This window comes from Falco peregrinus, chromosome 6 (assembly GCF_023634155.1).
Source record: "Falco peregrinus isolate bFalPer1 chromosome 6, bFalPer1.pri, whole genome shotgun sequence".
NCBI classification, from domain to species: Eukaryota; Metazoa; Chordata; class Aves; order Falconiformes; family Falconidae; genus Falco; species Falco peregrinus.
The window spans coordinates 24,329,025-24,347,014 of NC_073726.1; the positions used below are offsets into that span (position 1 = coordinate 24,329,025).

A 17,990-nucleotide genomic window follows, 5' to 3' on the forward strand; every position below is an offset into this window, starting at 1 on the left:
TTTGGGTGGCTTTCAACAGCACCAGTCAGCCGCATCTGAAGACGGCGTGGGGGGAATAATCTTTCCTTTCTTCAGCCTTGTTCTCAGGTTCTTGCCATTTACTCACTTGCCATTTGCCCAGCAGTGCCCTTGCTGAGGTTGGTTCGGCTGCCTTTGGAGGAATCAGATTTCCTATAACTAGCTGCATTTTATTTTTGTCTGGACTGTGGTCATGTCGGTGGTCTGCAAGCATGTCTCCAGGTCTGCCCCAGCCAAACAGCGCCCTTTGCCAGCAGCATGAGGGTCTTCTGATTTCTCTCCATGCCTCCACCATCCACCTCCTTCCCTCCTCCCCACGTCCCACCACCACTCAGCCCTTTTTATGGATGGAAGGGGCCCCTGCCACGTCCACTCCTTCCTGAAGGCATTGTTCTGCCTTCACGCCATTTCAGGTGAAAATGGCAATATTCTGGGAATAGAAAGAAGTTCCTGAGGCAGTTTTGCTCAGCTTTGGAGAAAAGGGCAGTGGGGTCCCACGTGGCCCCTCTGTCCCATGGGAGGGTAGAAGAGATTGGTGAGGACCTGACCTCCAGCAGAGAGGAGGAGCCCTCACCCTTATTTTTCCTCCTGCAAGGACAGGGATAGCTCCCAACACTTTCCATTGGGAAAATTTCCTTCTCTCTTCCCCTTGCTGCCAGCCCCAGGTGGGTGCAAAATGGGGTGGGACTGCAAGAACAGCCCCTTTCCCTGGCACCAGTCCCCAGAGGCATGGCTCACCCAGGGAGGGCTGGTGGCACACCCGGATCATCTTTAGTCCCTTATGCACACTTCAGCTGTTTGCTTTGTTTGGCCTCTTGGATGCCGAGATTACCCGGCGTTAAGTGGGACACAGGCGACTTACGCGTGGCTCCTGCCCCTCTCTGCAGCAGCCCCAGGCTGGAGCTGGAGGCAGCAGGCAGGATTTGCCAGCCCAGGGGTCACAGCACCAACCAGCTGGAGTCGGCTTGTCCCCACCATCCATTTCAGCTGCCTCGCGAAGACCAGGATGTGTTTGCCTGCATGATAATCCTGCCGGCATGCAGTTTCTTTGCCTAATGAAAGGAGGATTTATTGCACCGGCTCTGTGGGAACATCGAGGTCTGCTTACTTGCCTCTTCAGCTCTCTGAGATCCTTTAAGCAGAGTCTGTGTGAAAATTAATCAGATGTCCTGGAGGCTTATTTTGTCCAAAGCTAAAGTCCTGCTTTCCCCCCTCCTTTTGTGCCCCAATTACTTAAGGGATTGCCCTGGAAATTAATGAAAGCACAGCATGGGAAATAGCACCCACAGTTCATCTCAGAAGTGAAGCATTTCTGTGGAAGGCTTAACTAGAAACATCTCATGGTTCACTCAGCAAACTTGGAGATCTTCTCAGTTTGAAGTGTGTTGCGCCATGGCAGTTGGTATCACATGTGCCCTGTCTCCTGAATTATTCGCAGGTCCAGATCCAGTTATATGAGTCAGGTCCTGCTCTTGAGTAATTGCATTTACTTTTCTGAATGAGGTCCCTGTGGTTTCCACCTGGCTTCCAAAGCTTGCAGCATGAATTATTGCAAGGTCGCAATTCATCCCAACCAGTTATAGAGGGGAAAATGAGGTGATGGGGACAGGTTTTGCAGTGTACGCTCAACCCGCTATCTCTCTTTTGCTGACCCTGGTCTGTGGAAGAAGGTGAGGGCAGCCGGGCAGCTTAGGTGACCAGCTGGGTCATGTCAGTCCCTTTTCTACTTTCCAGCATTGAGGCGTATGCCGTGCATGGAGGATGCAGATTGTCTAAGCTGAAAAGAGATGAGGCCATGGCTTCTTCTCCAGCCAACCTACACCAGGGCTCATGGGCAGACAAGACCATGCTGTACCCTGAGTTTCGGAGGAACCGCATGAGTTAACTCATAGGCTAACCTGACGCTTCATTTGCTAGGGCTGGCTGACTCTTACCCTCGTTAGAATAAGTCACCTGCATTGATTTACAGTGGCATTATTGTGCCTAACAGCTTGTATCACCTCTGAAAATGGATTTCAGTTCCTAAGTTCCCTAGGTCCATGTTGCTTATGAGTTAAGGGTTGTGCAATCAATGAGAGTTAGGCCCTTAAACACCTTCTGCAGTGAGGCAGGCAGTGAGATGCCTTCAGCAAATCCTAAATATTCTTTGAAAGCTTTCCCCTCACCTTCTATGGGTTTCAGATATACCATATGGGGGAAATGACATTGACTTCTGCAAAGCACTGCACCGCTTATGTATGCAAATCATTGTGTAAGTGTGAATATTACTTCATGACATGACATCTCCTCCAACCCGTTAGTGCTAATTAATGCAGTTCCGGGATAGACAATATTCATTAAATTTTTCTGAAAATACTAGAAATGTTCATGTAACAGCTCACACATTTTGATGGCACCCACGGTCCTATCACCACATTCCCTGTAAAGTATTTTGATACTTTAATTTTTGCTAACGGGAGTGGAAATGAATTGTCAACAGTAGTTCTCCAGCACAAGGCCATGGTGTTTCTTCCTTGCTTTGTTATCAGGGACCAATAAAAAGGAATAAACATGTTATCCTGGCACAGAGGCAGCTGGTTGCGGGAGGCTTCGCTCTGTGTATGTCAAAGTTAAATATTTGGGTTACTGTTCTCTTTTTGGGACTTGCCATGATATGAACCAGCTTGGAAGAAATGCAGCTATCACCTGCTTCTAATCGTTGCAATGAGAGCAGCTTTCCTGCCTCCAGACTTAATGTTTGTTACTAGGCTGTATTATTTGGGTATTGACAACTCCAGAGACCTTGTGAAATTACAGAAGCTCCTTGAAGAAAAGGACTCTTTCTATCGCTGCTGAATTATAACTAGGAATTTTAGAGAGGAATGTGCATGTAGCGAATGGTTTTGGGGGTTTTTGTTTGTTTGGGTTTTTTTCCCTGGAAGGATGCTATTGAGGAAATCTGAATTACAGCATGTATGCCTGGGAGAGGAAGAAGGGGATAAGGTGGCAGAAGGCGCTGCCTTTGCACTGCAATGCAGAAATCCTTTTGCAGACTTTAACTGATCTGGTGGGGGCTTCGGCAGCTGTTTCACTGTGCCAGCAGTGAGCCCTGCATGCATTGCGATGCTTTATCAGGCTTCAGTGTCCTCCTTTGACTTAGTGGTCCCAGAATTGGTGGTCTTGTAGCTACCAGCATCTAAGCAGCCATCTGAAGCTGTCCCAGGTACAGACACACCAGGCTGCATACCCAGTGGTGTACACCTACCTCACTGGGTGGTGCCCCCCAGTTTATCAGTTCGATTTCCCACACATTGAACAGCCCTGAGTGCCAGCCTGTCCTCACATGTGCTTGCCCACCTGTGAAAGGAGGCTGGCACCTCTCCCTGATGTCATGGGAGTGCTGCAGGGCTCGGTTAACTGTGGCTGCAGAGCTTTGCAAGCCATGCCATGCCATGCCACGTCACTGCAGGCAACAGTCGCTCTTCATCCAGGAGGCCCTGCTGCCCCAGTTCACTGATTTACCTGAAATTCGCAAGGTGGGAAGGAAGGAAACGGGTCCCAAAAGCATGATCTTCCCCTTGGAGGCTTTTCCAGCTCTCCCACCTGAGATAGGTTATCTTAATGTTGAGGTCTGCAGCCACCCTGAGAGCTTCTGTTCCTCTCCACTTGCAGACCCCAAACAGCCTGCAGCTGCTGCTCTGTACCCTCCACACATCATCTTTTCCACTTCGCTGCACTTGTAGCTCAGGGTACCACCCTGATATCAGGGAATCAGCCAAGATCTGGCCCAGGGGGTTCTAGGAAGGAGCTATGCAATGAACCAATGAGAAGATCTGGAGCAAATTCCTTGTCCAGTTCTGGGAGAAAACAACTCTTTCTGGCTGAGATTTCATAATCAACCCTTGGCAGGGACAATGCCTCACTGTCTTTCCATGTTATAAGAAACAGTCCCCGTTTCTAAGATCTTCATTAGCTTAGGTACCTACAGGATGTTATCTTCACTCAGACCAGTAATTTATTTTTATTAGAAATGTTGCATCATGAATTAGAGGATTAAGGAAATGTAGCAGGAATATCTCCCACCATTGCAGGAAATGTTAAGGCTTTGTACCAAATCATACTGAATTTCCTTTTGGGGCAGTGTTCTGCATGTGATCCTGGATGGATAGGAAAGGTCATATCCTCACAAGGCATCCGAAGAGGATGCCTTTTGCAGTTTCCCAGGTGTGATGATCCAGGCTCTCTTTCTGCATGGTGAGTCTCGAAAGCTGCAGAGGTGCCGAGCCATTGTACCTGGGAAAACCATTTCTATCCCAGATAGCTTCCATGGCATGACATCTGTCAGCCCATTGGTCTGTGACCCAGGTCCTTCCCTGGGACATGAACTAACTGATGCCCTATAGATGTTAGGGGACACCATTAGGGTGACACAGTGACGGGATGTTCCTTGGCCACCTCTGGGAGACAACCCCAGCATAACATGGAGCATGAAAAAGAATGCTTTCTTGCTAACTCCGGACTAGCCCAAAACCTCCACCTGTCTTTTGCCAAAGGAAGAGACCGGACTGTTGCAGGGAGCCTGTAATTTCAAGCTAAGTCTCATGAAACTTCCCCATACCTGTGCTGAAAGCTGAGAATTGCAATTCTGGGCGGAGTGAGCCTTGCTTTCCAATTTCTGCTGCTATGCATGAAAAAAATTACTTTCCAATTAGAGGGTTCCAATCTCTGTTGCTGCTTCTTTAACCCACCAGCTGAGTTCTATTATCACCAGCTGAATAACGCTGCACCACACCCTAGCTCTGCTCTGCCAGGAGAGGATGAGTTACCTCAAAGGGCAACATGTGCCATACAGTGATGAGGGGGGAAATTGCCTTGAGGCTTTGCTCGTTGAAGGATCATCCTGCCCCAAGGGCAAAGTCCGTTGCCTTGGCATATTCTTCTAGAGCAACAAGCACAAGCAGGCACCTGCATGGTGAGTGCACTTTTGAAGCAGCTTCACCTCCTGTTGTAGCGAAAGTCAACCTGGGAATGTGAATTTTTGTTGCTAGTTCTGGGCAGGGCTTGCGAGCAGGGCTGGACTGCTGCTGAGGTTCAGGCTTACATGCTTTTCTTCACCACCACCACTGAAGATGGCAGAAGCCACTTGAGATATGTTGTGACTTTCTCTGAAGGAAATGAGCAAAACAGGATTTGGGAGGCAACTTGAAGTTTTACCCCTCTCTGAAATTATGGGTTTAAAATTCCGGGAGGCTTTGAAGTTTGTGTTTTGGCAGCTTGACCCTTGGGGGTACTTCAGTGGCTGGACTTAGATGTGGGTTAGATGCATCCAGAAAACCCAGATCTGTATCCTTGCAATGTAGCCATGCTTTTCCTGGAGCAGAGATGAATACCTTTGTTGCCTTTTGCCACTGTGTCCTGACCTTAGGATTGCCTCCAGAGCAGAGCTGGGCCACCTCAGCTGCTTGCTTTTAACCCTTGGCAGCTAGAGGCCAGAACTGCCTCTATATTTATCCCCTTGATCAAAGCCAGCTTCTTGGGTGGAGCAAGCTGGATGGGTCAGCCTGCCTGTGGCTGTATACACAGCTGTTTTTATAATGCTTGTGCCCTTAAAGATGGGATAGGGAACTGTGCTTGTGCTCTAGTATTTAGCTATTGTACCCAAAAGGACTTTGCAGCCCACTGGCCCCCCAGGCACCTTGCAGAGAAGAGGACATTAAGGCTCATGGCATCTCCATGCTGGCACGACCTTGACTTTCAGTCTGACAGCAGATCAAAATCAGAAACACCCCCAGCTGAAATCAGACATCCAGCTCATTCACCACCACCACACTGGGAGAGCAACTTTGTCATCTTCCTATGGGGCACAGAGGAAATTTCCTCTGTACTGGTTAAACCCCAGCACCATGAGCATCCTCATGGTGGCATAAATGCCAATGGAAAACAAATGAAGGAAAGAACCGACCTCCCCCCCCCCCAGCCCCCTTCCAAAGCAGACCTCCTCCCGGCCAGCCTGTGCCAGAGCAGGGTGCAATGGCACCTCAGGGTTTTACCAGGCAAGAATAGCCCCTCTCCCAGTAAGGAAACGCTGACGGAGGGGCAAAGCAGCAGCAGCGAGTCACAGCTCTAACCGCATGTGTCCTGGCGCAGGTGCTTTGTGCTGTGCTTGTTTAAACCAAAAATCAGCGCTTTTTGGAGACCCACACTATTTCCCTTCTTGATTGATCTGATTATTAAACCGTAATACCCTCGCACGAGGGCTATATAGGGCTAGTGCAGTCCTTAAGGACTCTTCATGGCCGGGCAGCATCCTCTGCCGGTGGGTGCGCTTCTACACCACCCCCAGCTGCACCCCTCTCCCGGCCGGGAGCGGCGGGGGGAACCACCAGGAGACGGGAGGGCGGCCCCAACCCCCGGGGCTGCTGCCCTCTTCTGCCTCCCTGCCGGGGCTGCCCGAGCGCTCGCCGCGTCCCCCTGCTCTTGCCCCACTCCGTTATCGGCTCAACGCGCGGGTCGGGAGGGGGGCATGGCTGCCCCCGGCCCGCACCCTTCCTCCCTCCGTCCTTCCACCCCTGCATCCCTTCGTCCTCCTCCCAGAGGCGAGGGGGAGCCCAGATGCTGGCAGGCCCGAGCCGGGTTCAGCTGTTTCACATGACCCAGCGCCAACTGCCGCTCGCTGCCCTCCTCCCGCCTTCCTCCTCCTTCCTCCCCCCCCCTCCTCCTCCTCCTCCTCCTCCCTCCCCGACTCCAGCCTCGCAGCCTCGTAGCGCGGCGGCGGCCGCGCAGGAGCCGGGCGCCGGGGGCCGGCAGGCGGGGAAGGGGAAGGAGAAGGGGGAAAGGAGGGTCAGGGCACCCCGGCACGGAGCATGGGACCGGCCTAGGAGCGGCCGGGAGCGAGGGCAGGGCCGCGCCGGCCCCGCGCAGCCCACGGCGGGGACGCGGGCGATGGACGCGGCGCGGTAGGAACGCGGCCTGCCGGCGCTGCGGCGGGGATGCGCTCGTCCCGGGCTCGGAGCTGAGGGGCCGACGGAGCCGCCGAGGGAGCGGGAGAAGGTAACGGGGTCTTTGTCTGCGGCGGGGAGGCGAGGCGGGCCGGGGCTCCCCTGCCAGCCCCGGCCCCGCGGGGGAAGCCCAGCCGCAGTGTGCGGGCGGCTCCACGCCCCCTCCCTCCATTTAGCTCAACCAGAGGGAAACGTGGGCAGCATCTGCCTTCGCTGTCCTTTCCAAAAACACAAAGCCCAGCCCCAAACCCCTGGATTTAGTGGGCGAGTAACGGCGGCGAGCCCGGCGGCTGGGTTTTTTTTGCACGAGAGGGTGTGGGGAGGAGAAGCTGGTGCCGCGATTTCTCCCCCACCCCCCCAAGCAATCTGGATGCCTGTCCCCACTGACTGCTAAGATGGACTGCTCCTTCCCTTTCCAAATGGCTGCAGCAAGTTTAACGCAGAGCTGGGGGCTACGCAAAGGGTAAAGCCCCCCTGGCTTGTGTTTCCTTTCCTCTATCCACCTTTTGCTAAAGCTCGGGGTAGAAAAGTTGCTACGGATCCAGGGCTACAAAAGACAAATAAATGGCTCGGTGTCCAGGCTGTGCCTGCACGGGTGTATCTAGCCGCACGCCTTGCAGACATGCTCCGTGTAAGGAGCGTCTCCCGGCAGCATTGTTAGCCCGCTGGCTGCTGGAGAAGGCATGAGAAAAGTTGTTTCAAGCCTCTATATAAAATTTCCAGGAGAGACAATTGTTTCTAATAATAGCCCTGGCAGCAGTTTAGCAATATAACACACACAGATGCAGGAGCGAGCTAGCAAATCTCCTCTTCCAGGCAAGCCAGGTCACAGGGAAAGCTGAACTCCCAGCTTGTTGGTTTGGTTTTGGATTTTAAAACATCGTCCGGAACAAAAACCCCGGCACTGCTCGCCTTTTCTGCCGGGAAGGGGGTGTGGTGCTGGTTCCTGCGCGCCGCACTCCATGGGCACGGCTGAACTAGTGCTTCGGGTATTGAGAGAGGCTCTGCCCAGCCGCAGCTGGATATCGGGGTGTCTCAGACCCAGCTCCCTCTGGTTTGGCCCCCCAGGGTCTGATGAGCATCCGCCATCCGTGCATGGAGGGGGCTGTTACCAGCATGGGTGTCTGTGCCATTTTCCCTGCCTAGAATTGCCTGCCAGGCACCAGAGACATCTCGATGGAGCTAAAACTGTCAGCCTGATCCCCTTTTTCCTTGCGGTGGTGGCAGAGGGCCTGCGGGAGGGCTGCTGCCTGCGTTGCTGCCTGCACACTACCCTGAACCCGCGATGCTAACCCTGGCTGGGCAATGGTGCACCAGCTCGGCTTGGTGGCTCAGAGCTGCTTGTGTTGACCTTCCTGGCATGAGTTACTGGTAGCTTGTCCTCTTCCAACTATTAATATTTTTAAGGTGGTTTTAAGTGCTGGTGTCAGGCAGGGAGGTGCCACGTGCTGCAGGAAGGAGAGCTGCTTCTGGGGCGGTTTCTGCAGCCCAGCTGTGCCGCTGAGCAAAGCGGACTGTGGCAGAAGCTGCGGGGAGCTAAGGAGATATTGCTTCTTGTAATGAGAGGGGATATGCTGAAGGGTCTTCAGCTCGGCACCACCTCACGCTGCTGCTAAGGGCAGCTGTGTCTCTCTGAGGATCAAACTGGCTGAAGGAGTTGGCACTTGTCATCCTTCACGCTGCAGGTGGCCCCATCCAAATCAGTTCCCACAGAGGGGGTAACTGTGCCAGTGGGGCATAGCATGTGGATTTATGCACTTGTGAAATAAACATTTCGTTCTTAGGTGAATTTTTGTTTTAAACACCCAGGCTAGAAATACGGGATCTCTGCCATTATTTGAGCATAGCTGCACTAGTGAGCCACTCACAACTCTTTGGGGCAAAGCTACCCATTTCTCCTGGTAGATGGTTTCTGGTGGTCCCATTGCCAGGCATCTGAACTGGTTATTGCATTAAAAATGCAAGTCAATACTTGGTGATACCTGTGGTCTCAGCATTGGTCACTTGGAGCCCGTATGGCAACGTCGCATCACTTGGTGAGGACAGCATCTTCCGTAGACATAATGTCAAACTGTTTCACCAAGCCAAGAGCTTTGGTCAGTGTGTTGGGTGTTGTTAGTAGGGACATAAGACAGGAAAAGACTTCCCAAGCCATGGAGTCTAGTCCCAGGTATCACAGGTAATTACAGTGGTACATATCTCCTTCGTTGGTACTGCTGCTTGCTGTGTGAATAACGGCAGAAGGTTTGAATGCAGCTCAACAGACAGCAAAGTAAAACTGCACGGTATGGATGAGGGAGAAAAAGCTGTATTAGGGAGAATTTGAAAAGGGCTGGAGAGTGCCTGAAGTCTCGAGTGCCAGTGTGGTAGGACTGCGAAGGACAAGGAAGGGTCATGCACTGCAAGAGGTGAGACACCCAGGGGAGGTATAAAGGGGGGGTGTTGATCCAACAGCAACCAAATTCACCGTAGGGCTTAGTGGTGTCCCCTGAAGACACGGTAAGGCACTGTGTGACACAGTCCTTGTGAACTAAGCAGGAGCAGGCTGGATCACTGGGACAAGCAAAGGCTGCTGTCCGGCATAGGTCCATGCTTACGCTCGGCTCCCAAGGACCTTGGGTGTCTTTCATTCAAAACACCCTAGGTTTGAGGCAGGCAGTATTCCTGTGCCTTTGAGCTGCATCCAAACTATAGCTGGGAACCATCCCACAAATGACCCATCTCTTGGGGACCTGGAGGGAGGCCGTGCTGCAGGGTGAGCCATAAGAGCAGCGACAGTGGCTCCCCAGGGTCCTCATGCTTCATTGCAGGATGGGGTGTAATTGGGCGCACAGATGGACTCCAAGGTCACTCGGCAATGCCAGTCTCTAGTCATCCTTGCCACTTTGCTCCTTCCAGCGGCTGAAGGTGCAGATTGCCCTGCAGCCACAGTGCAAGCAGAGCACGGCAGCCCAGCAGGCAGCAAGGTCTGACAAGGTTAAGCTGCAGTTTAATTGCTTGCAAGCCTCCTCCAGCTCCAAATCCCAGTTTGTCCCAGCCTCTCCCAGGCCATACGGTTCCCTAAGCCAGCCGAGGATTGCCCAGCATGGCCTTGGGGACCCCTGCAGCTGACAACATCCCCTCCTATTTCTCCTTCTCCCAGACTTTTAACAACTTAATGCCCAACCCTCCTGTAAATCTCAATACGTGCTGTTTCCTAGAAAGCCACAGTTTTCCAAGGCTGCACAATGAGTTGGAGCCTCTGCCTTCTGCTCTGGAGTTGAGTCCTATCAATGACCAAAAAATTACTTTGACTGCTTTTCTCTCTGATCTGATGCTGAGAAGAAACCCCAGCCAGCTATTTGATCAGCTCTGAGCTTCTGGGAGCACTTTCATGATGATGAATCACAGTCACATAGGGTTTGATCCTGCCTCTCTCCGCTCCAGATCACCTTTGCACTCCACCTACTCGTGGGTCGATGGCAGTCTGAAGGTTTGTTCCTTGCCTACATTGGGCTGTAGTAGGCTGCTTGCCAAAATGAGTAGAAGAGCCTGATGTACCTCCCCTTCCCAGTGCATCCCTGCTTCATGTCTCTATTATATTTTTCTGTGGCCCCATGGATGGTGCCAGATACTCTGAGTGCATCTCCACTGGGTGGGATGGGACTTCAGCCCTTGCCCAGCCTTGTGGTGCAAAGGACACCGAAGGAACAGGGACCATCTCGTTTCCAGTGGAGTTAACGATGCTCTTGCTGACAACCCCGTCTGGCTCCTTTCCTGGCAGGTACACCATCCTTCTGCTCTTGTCCTGAGCTTCTGTGTGACATTTTCACGTGGTGTTAAACAGTTGATGTGTCCCACCCTCAAGAAAAGATCACTAGTGGGTAGCAAAATGCTCTTTTCACTCTCTGTCTGCACTGGTGGGATGTGGTGTGACCTAGAGTAGTAATCTTTGGGAAAAGTCTTTGAGGTCAGAAAAAAGGGAGGCAAGTTGACCCTTTTTAACTGAAATTCACTGTAAAATTCAGTGTCTGCTGAAAATCTCCTAGAAAGCTGCAAACCAAGAAGAGGTTGATATTCCCATTTTGGCTACAGAAATCCTTTGTGAGTACACTTCCACATGTAACACGTAACATTTTGACAATGGCTGTTGGGCTTGCCAACCCACAATGCTCATGCTCCGTGTTTAGATTATATTTGGGTTTTTTTATTTCTTAGAAGTTCCCAGATCTCCCAACCAAAATAAATCCACCCTTGTTTGGGTTTCCTGACCGCGTGGGATCGAATGAGGTTGCAGCCATACCACACACGCTGCAAGCGCTGTTGGCATCCCATCCATCAGAGCTGAAATTTTCCATGCCGGGAAGTGCTTTGCAGATAGCAAAGCAGGCACAGGCTGACCTGGCTGCTTTCACACCAGGGTTACGCAGGACAACCCGGGGGTGGAAAGCTGCTGCATCAAGTGAGCAGCTTGGAAAGACAGCACACAAAGTCTGAAGCTGGAACGTGGTTCCTGTCCTAGAAAGGGGAGCATGAGTAGAACTCTTTTCCACCTTTAAAAACAGTTTTGTCCTTGCTCTGCATGGATGGTATCTCTCCTGGCTAACCCCAGCTAGGGTTTTGTGAAGATGCCCATCATCTCAACATGTGGCTGCCATGTGTGCTCTTGTGTACCACCAGACACTCTTATTTCCCAATGAAATGGGACACCCAAGGGGACACGGATGATTTAGGGGATATGTAATCAGATACAGTGCTTCCTTTGTGTGCTCGTGCACACCCCAGCGCAGAAGCATGCTGGAAAATAAATCTGGAAGGTAACTGCCAGTGTCTTCTGCAATTCTGAACTGGCGAGACCAAAAAAAGTCTGCAAAAAAGCACTGCCTGAAGTGGTCTGGGTTCCCTGGCATGCTTTGCGCCTTGTTGGGGGCCATTGAAGGTGTCACCTGGGCTTGTGCTGCAGGAGGCGGTGGGAATGGGGGAAGAAGGAGACTTGTGCCTGGTCATGTCCAGGGAGAGCTGGAGGGAAGCCCTGAGTTTGTCTTGCACTGTAGAAGATGATTTGTGAAACAGTCTGGGAGTACCGATGGCTGTTCTGGGGGCAATCTGCAAATCTAGAGGTACTGGGCTGTGTCCTCACTGTCTCAGCCCTGTCTCACAGTCACAGTCAATTGTGTACATGGCAGAAGGTTGGTCCAAAACACGTATTAAATCCTGGGAGCTTAAGGCTCAGGGGTGTTGGATCCAGCCGCTGAGTTTGCAGACATTGCATCAGGCTGTTCCCTCTTTGCTTCCCATCCTTAACTCTTTTGCGTCGATCCTGCACAGTATTAAAGAGCTGCTGTGTTTTCTTCAAGAAGGGAGCATCCTTCCCTGGCTCTTAAAAGGCAGAGGCATCTGCTACAAAGACAGGCTCAAGCTGAGGCATTTATTCCAGGTTCCTCCTGTGCAGAGATTGCAGGGTGTCTGTATTTATCGTGTTGTGAGGCGTCCTGATGCAGAGAGGACCCGGTCTTGCTGCACCAATCGCCGAAGCATTCTTGGTACAGGTGATGCAAAATCCCAGTATAGTCAGAAGATGAATGGGAGTATAAAAGCTCAGGCTATGTGTCCCAGAGGCAGTTTTCCCCACTTGAGCCCAGAGTGGGGCTAGCCTTAGATCTAGTCCTCAGCAGACACACAGGTGCTCAGCATCAGGAGCTATCAGGACAAGAGAAGGCAGGTAGGACCCCTTCATGCTCCTCACCCACACAGGTGTGCAGGCAGAGGCTGTGGGGAGGTCTCCTAGTCCTGGCCCCAGCTCTGCCCTGCTCAGCATGGAGTACCCTCCGGAATGAAGCATGAGCAGAAATGGTCAAACCAGACTTTTGCAACCAGAGCTCATTTCTGAAAACACCTGCATCTCTGAGGATGAGTCAGCTGCTTGTCATTTGAATGTGCTCTGCACCTCACCCTGTCCTTCTTGTGAAACCCTGTCGGGGATGATGTCCACCCAGCACCGACCCTGTCAGCTGTCACAGCTCAGGCAGAACCGCTGGCGGCTGCCCAGCCTGGGCACCAGCCGCAGCCCCGGCTCTCGACATCAAATGTATGTCAAACCCACTGATTAGCAGTGGCTGGAAACAACCCGGTGACATATTTTTCCACTGGAAACATATCAGTTCTCAGAGTGTTATTCAAAACAAGGAAAAAAAACCCCACCAAACCAATTCTGTGTATAGATTAACTTTTTACTTTTTTTTTTTTTTCACATCTGGAATGACTTTTGCAAGTATGTTTTCTATTATGTGTTATATATAATACTGCTTAGTGCTATCTATTGATTACAGAATATCTGAGTGATGCACTGCCCAGTGCCTTGGCTCCATTGATTAGGGCAATCACCAATCGCACCTCCAAATGCTTAGTGATACAGTAGGTATAAAACACTCAATGAGTGCTAAAAGGACACTTTGAGCCCTAAATCTTAATTTGTCCTTTAAAAATATTTCACACATACTATTGCTTCCACTGCCTTGGGTCACTTCAGTCATCTTCCTATGAACCTGCATTGATTTTTTTTTTTCTCCAGCAAATCACACTAGTTTCAGGAGCAAGTAAATTGTCTTGTTCTCCTCTATAACTAAACCAAACCTCCTGCAAATGTTTTCCCAGAAGACTTGGAAGCTCTCATGTAATTACCACCCTGTCTGCATGCACAAACAAGTGATATCTGGAACAGTTTGCTGAAAATATGCCATGTTTGAAGTGTGAAGCTGTACCAAAAAAAATACATTTTTATGTATGTTTACAAGGAATTTAAAAAGTCAGATGTAGGAGAGATTAATAGACATGCTAACATCTTTGGAGAAAATAACAATAATAATGTATCACTATGTACTTTAGTGCCACATGGACATTATCGTGATGGTGACTCACGGTGCTTGCCGCAGTACATAGCAAGGAATGAACCAGAAGGACCAGGATTCCCCGCGGAGAAGCTGATGTGACTTACAAAAGGCTGCAGGGTCCATCATTGGGAAAGGGTTGCCCCGGCAGATAATTTAGAATCCTTTCCCTTAGACCATGCTTGTCCTTCATGCATAGCAAGACCTTCCCAGGACCTATCATGGTTTTCTTGAAGCATGGTTATGCTCAAAAGTTGATGAAGTACCTGTCCCAGGACCATGCTGCTTGTCTTTGTGCAAAGACCCTTTATCCTTTTTCCCTCTGAGCATCCCATCTTGGTTCTGCCATTGATATTTATTTCTTCAGGCTGCATGAGGGACTGGCAACCCAAATGATGAATCATGGCCCTTGTATGTAATGTCCAAACACTGGATGAAACTACAGAACTTGCCTTGAAGTGGTTATTATCTAGAAAATAAGTTCACCTGGAGGGGTCCAGGGGGAGGGGGGGGCCAAAGAAAAGCTCGCAAAATCCAGATGATCACACAGTTTGGCTGAGCCGAGTTAGCTCAGGAGAAGTTCACATACAGGGCAAGTTTTCTTGGGTGTTAACTGGGAAGCTGGCAGCAAGGAGGATTGTCTACTTGTCTTACTCACCTAAATGTGAAGGGGGCTTGGGTTTTGCTGTTTTTTGGTGATAGTGGCACTTTTGCAGCCTTTGGGCATTACTTTGGCATACAGATGGATGGCACAGCACAGATGAACAGTTCCAAGGTCCGTAAGGCAGGATGAAGCTGTAGGCTGCCCCAGCCACTCACCTTCCACTGCCTGTAGGATGTGACCCTCTGGTTGCAATGGTTTCATATGGATCAAGCAGCTTCACAGCACCTAAAGATGCTCCTTAACGATCAGTGTGAACAGCTCGTCATCTGTTCCGTAAGGAACGATGAGCAGCTGAGCAGCACCACAGCTCTCTTCTCTCACCCAGACTTGGGGTCAGCTCCAGGCAGGAGCTGATCTACCAGGTCAATGAAGCTGTGCAGGAAAGCCTGGCAAGAGAGGATGGAAACCCCATTCCCTGCATCAATTAAAACACATTTGCACAAAAGCACTGAAAGCAGGGAAGAGCCCTGAGCTGGCGGGAGGAGGAGCAGCTGCGCCACCTCGATTGCACAATTATTTATTTATTATTTATTGTGCACACAGCCCTCACCCATCACTGGGTGCAGGCAGCATGCTGCACATGAGAGGGGCTGTAGGAGCAGCACAGGCTTCCCAGGTAAAAGTGGAGGAGATACCTACAGAATCCCAATTTGAAGCAATGTTTTAAGAGCTGTGGTATGTTCTTTACCTAAAAACATTTGAAGCAGGTGTCTACATTGAACCACCTGCACAACTGACTGGCTGAGTCAGGGTTTATCAAGACACACTTTTCCTGAGTGCAGAAGGGGTTCCCACAGGCTAAAAATAATAAATAATACTGAAAACTCTGTCACCCCCGCTGTCATCAGCCTCAGCTCCAGAGCTCAGAGGATGCTCTGACCAACTATATCAAAGCTCCTACCCTCTCCACTCCTGTTTTGTAAAGAGTGGGGATAATGCTTGGAAGCTGATATATTTTTAAGCTGGCAACTGCTTTATTTTTTGGCCAAGAAAGGGAATGGAAAGAGTTATGAGGGCGAAAGAGTCAAATGTAGTGAATAGTATGTGTTGGGAATGCCCCCTCCTCCTCCCATCAACACCAGAAGGCAGGGAGGGCAAGAGACGTTCTGCTTCCCTTTGTATTTGAAAAGGTTTAGATCTGTATTATTTTTAAGAAAGAAAACAATACGTGACATAAACTAGCACAACCTCCATTCCAGTGAGGAAGCCAGCCTGTCCAGGAAAGGACTTTCTTATCTCAGGATATAAGCGAAATCAGGCCCCCGAGGCCAGCCGCTCTCAGAGAGGCGATTTAGGTGTTTACTGGGTAATACCCTGGCTAATTTAAGATGTTGGAATTAGATTTAATTCTAACTACATGGCTCAAGCACCAAGTGTTTTGAGGTTAAGACGCACCGTTCCCAGCTTTAAAGTTCGCCTGAGAGTTATTGCTTGATGTTGTAAATGGACTTAAGAACCGTAGGAGACGGTTTTTCATTTCAGCCCTGATACAGTAAGCCACTTAAACACTTGCTTATGTCACACTGAAATAAAAGGGATTTATGGACACAGCCATGTGCTTTGCTGAATCAGAGCATTTTTGCTGAGCGCTGTTTAGAGGAAGCGTGAGAAATAACCTGTGCAGATGTCCCCGGGTGATGCTGGAGCCTGAGCAAGGCTGGAAAGCACTGCACAGAGGAAGCGAGGAGCCCCTGGGCAGGCCAGGAATTCTTTTGTCAGCTCTCAAGACAAAACAGGAAAGTCACCAGATCACTCAGCCTTTAGCTCACCTTAATTTTTATCCCATCGCTCCCCATCGGCATCCACACAATGGCTGGGTCGGCACGGGGCGCTTCCACCGGAGTGACACCGAGGCTGACACTGTCCCTCCTCCTTTCTTGAGGAAGACTCTTGCTTTCCAATTACTGAAGCTGGTTGTTTTTTCCTTTCCTGGCAAATGAGCGTTTGCAGAAATGACTGCAGCACTTGATGCAACCCTCTTAAACGCATCCCCTGTGCAGATCCCCCATGCAGCGGGTAACATCAAGCTCCTCCAAAGGGTAGCAGCACTCCCTTCCCACAGGACAGGAGAGGGCTTTTTTAGAGCAGAATCTTTAACTGCAGTTTTGGCAACTTCATCTCCATTCCCTAGTCCATGGGTGAGGACAATGATTTTTCAACGGGTGGGATAAAAAGGCTGGCAGGGAAAGGTGGTACGTTCCGCCAGTCCTACCAAACCTGTGGGAGATGTTGCATCATCGTTGGTGTGGTGGTCATTCGATCCAGCTATGGACTGTGCATGTATTTCACAGAGCCTCAGAGCACTTCCATAGCAGGTAAACCCATGCTGCAATGAGAAGGTGGAGTCTGGTTATGCATCAGCTATCATCTACTTCTCTTCGCACCACCATTATCCACATCTACAGCATCTTTCCTGGGCCCATCTTTTCAGGTCCAAAGCTACATTTGCTACCAAGTTCCCTTGAAAGGGAACAGTAAAAAGGATGCTCCTGTTTCTTTAAATATCTTCATTCTGCTACAGAAGTACTGCTAGAAGGTGGCAGATGCATGAGGACACGGCTGGGATACCCTTCCTAGGGAAAAAACAACTGGCTTACAGCTAACCTTTCCTGCTCCAGAGCACCAAATAGCCCTTCCAATGAGAAATCGTGACATGAATAAATTGGAATGGCAGAAGTCTAATGGATTCCTACTCACTGCAGTGACAAACATTGGTACTTCTGTATTGGCTTATTTCAGAAAGCTCAGCCCACATTATGTGCTGTGTCACTGACATTTACAGACAGGGCAGGCCATACAGACCTGTATTCCCTTTGCCAGGAGCCTTGAGCCAAATTAAAGTAATTTTCCTCTCTCTTGAAAACCAAATTGCAAACCAGACTTTCCACTGTTGGTTTCGGAAAGACTCATGGAAATAAATGATAGCAATGAGGATCATTCAGGAACAACAGTTTCTCCCAACTGTCTCCCCATCCTCCAAGCTTTGAGCCACCGAGACTTGGGTGGAAGCCAACCTGCCTCAGTGTGGCCCTTTCTGGTGAAGGGGAAGAGCAGGGAAAGTGAGTGTGCATGGGGGCTTAGGACCTGGACCATGAGGTGGCATGAGCAGTGCTGCAAACCACGGTGATGCACACACCAGCGCACAGTGGCATGCAGGCCCCATGAGTGGGGCAGATGAACTGGATTTGCACCAAGTCACCTCACTCCTTCAGGGATTGTTCCTGCTGAGACACAACTGCAAAAAACAGCACGCCCTGAGGGCAGGCTCCTCTGGGCAGAGCCTTGCCTGCTGCTCCCCACCAAGCACAGTCAGCCGTGGCCATGTAACCAGGTGCCCATGCAAGAATCAGCCATGCAGCTGAGCCCTTTGCAGGTCGTCTCGCAGCCACCCTCATCCCAGTCACCGTCAGTATTATTTATTAGTGCTGATGCAGACCAGCAAATAGGGAGGATGCTCTGCAAACA

The 17,990-nt window shown here is 50.5% G+C and overlaps 1 protein-coding gene across 7 annotated transcripts in view; it reads left to right on the forward strand.

Annotated features, from left to right (window-relative positions):
• Nucleotides 1–17,990, forward strand: part of FRMD4A (FERM domain containing 4A) — a 387,455-nt gene that overhangs the window by 224,118 nt on the left and 145,347 nt on the right. Inside the window, exon 1 of one of the 7 annotated variants that reach the window (XM_055807274.1) lies at nucleotides 6,912–7,047. The exons of the other annotated variants lie outside the window; for them this stretch is intronic. The gene's annotated coding sequence lies outside the window, so the exon portion shown is untranslated. Of the gene's footprint in view, nucleotides 1–6,911; nucleotides 7,048–17,990 lie in introns of those variants that run through there. 7 annotated transcript variants of the gene reach the window in all.